General features: G+C 25.6%; 1 protein-coding gene across 4 annotated transcripts in view; it reads right to left on the reverse strand.

The window, feature by feature from the left end:
• Positions 1 to 2,493, reverse strand: part of LOC100166571 (aspartate--tRNA ligase, cytoplasmic) — an 18,483-nt gene that overhangs the window by 14,566 nt on the left and 1,424 nt on the right. The window lies entirely within an intron of this gene.

Raw genomic sequence — 2,493 nt, forward strand, 5'->3', positions numbered from 1 at the left:
AAAAATTATTTCTACGTTTACTGTTTATGAACTTCCCAAATTTTTTTAGGATTGATTTTTAAATTAGTTTGAATGTATTTATATAATTAAGATAATCTTTTTTAGAGAGAAACTTACATTTAATACGAAGATTAGAAAATTTATTGTAATCACTCACCAAACCCGAACTCTTAAACACTTTATGAGCAATTTTTTTTTTTTTAAATAGTTTCTATTAAATATTTACTATACCACGGAGGGTAGTATGACTGACGTTTAATTATTTTAGGAACAAAAATATCAATTATAATATAATTATATATAATATAATATATTATAATAAATAATAGAATAGAACAAGTCGACAGCTTCATTAATACTAAGATCATTAAATAAAGTATTCCAATCAATCAATGCTAAGCAAAATGTTATATCAGCGTAATTACAATTAAAAAAGTTATACATGCAAAAATTATATTTAATTGGTTCACTTATAACTATAGGAAAATAAATTAATAAGCCCGGATGATAAATGTCACACGGAATAAGTGGATTTACAGATTTAATTACGGATAGATTACTTAAATCAGAGAGAACTAAGTCAAGCATTGAACCAGTATTGTTATAAACATTATTAAATTGATAAAGATTTAAAAAAGATAAATTCGATAAGAAATCTGATTCAAAATTACTTAAGTTCAATAGATTTGGAAAAAATCCAATGGAACTAGCAAGCCATTGTAGTTTAGGAAAATTGTAGTCACCAACCATAATTACGTTATTAACATTAGGAAATTTTAAAAGTAAATTATTAAAAATATCAAAATGTGCATTGTAAATTGAGATATCAGTATGAGGAGGAAAATAAACATTACCTATTATAATATAACTATTGTTTACTTTTATAATGACAAATACATGTTCAACAGGGCTGATAGGTAAAGGTAATAAACGTGAATGAAATTTATTATTAATTGATAGCAGAACACCCCCACCTCTAGAACGATTGCTAGTATTATGGTTTCGGTCACAGCGATAAGTATTATAGTTAGATAAACCTAATTCAGAAGTATTAACATTAGGAGATAACCAAGTTTCAGATAAGCCTATACCTGTGGTCCCGAAAACCAAATATGTTATAATTTTACAATTATATATATTTAAGTATTTTAAGGTCTATTTTAGAATCACGTATTATAATAATATGGTACAGACGTACAGTCTGTCCCAAATAGATTGGCTCGGCGACGGCGGGTGATAAAGAACAACCCATTTCTCTGTATTTAGATAATATTATAACTAAATATTTTTAAATTTATATTTGTGATATTATTAGTATTAGTATAACCATAGCTTAAATATACAAGGTTATTGCATAAGCCCATATTGTTCTCAACATAAGTAAAATGACAGCGTACAGTCCGTATCTTAGTATATTATAATTAAATCATCGTATAGCCAGTATAGGTCGTCTCTTTACGCTGCCATTTTGATTCCTTAACGTTATAAGATGATATAGTGGGGGCACTAAATTGCAATAACCTTATATATTTAAGCCATGCACAAAACCATAAATTTGAAACACCTAGAACTTATAAAATAATAGTTCCTGGTAAACGATTTTATAATCATTTTAATCATTAAAAAGGTGGGTAAGTGGATTTCGCTCTGCTGTACAGTAGATTACAAGTGGGTCACTGTATAATGGATGGTATTAAATTTGAATTCAATGATATAATATCATTGTATAAGAAAAACGATTCTGAGCGGAGACGGTATGTTAGTCTAGGTATAAGACATAATATTATATTAGGTACCTATAATAAATTCCAAATTAATCATATCATAATATTTATTAGGTACCTACTTATAACGCGTTATACATCAACAAAAAACCGTGGTACTATCATAGATATATAATAGTATACTTTAGAAGTTTCAAGTACCCACGAATAATATTATACAATCACAACAAAATAACTAAAATAGTTATCCTAGGTTTTTAATATGTAATTTCGTCCAAATTTGTACTTAAAATGACTATAAAAATAAACTGCGTAAATGTATTTTTTAGATTTTTTGGTAACAGTATTAATTACTTACGTGGAATCTTGTTTTAAATTTTCAATTCTTAGATACAAAAATTGAACATTTTATAAATTTTTAAGTACAAAATAATTTTTCAAATTAAAATTTGATCTTTAAATGCTTATAAAAAAAAATTGTGCCTATGTATTTTTAATATTTTTCAACTGATATTGTAACAATATATCAGGAGCTTTGTATTAAATTTATACACTTTTTGGCCCAACAGATAAAACTTTATTGATATTTATAGAAAAAAAAAACTAAAAAAATTGAAAACTTACAATGTCCGTAAACAGCTCAAAAAGAGTCAAATTATTTTAAAAATTTTATCGTATATATAAAATGCTAATATTAACATTCAGTGAAATTTTCAAGTTTCTACAGTCACTCGTTTTTAATTACACAAATAAGAAAATTGTTACGTAA

This window comes from Acyrthosiphon pisum, unplaced genomic scaffold, assembly GCF_005508785.2.
Source record: "Acyrthosiphon pisum isolate AL4f unplaced genomic scaffold, pea_aphid_22Mar2018_4r6ur Scaffold_20837;HRSCAF=22278, whole genome shotgun sequence".
Taxonomy (NCBI): Eukaryota; Metazoa; Arthropoda; class Insecta; order Hemiptera; family Aphididae; genus Acyrthosiphon; species Acyrthosiphon pisum.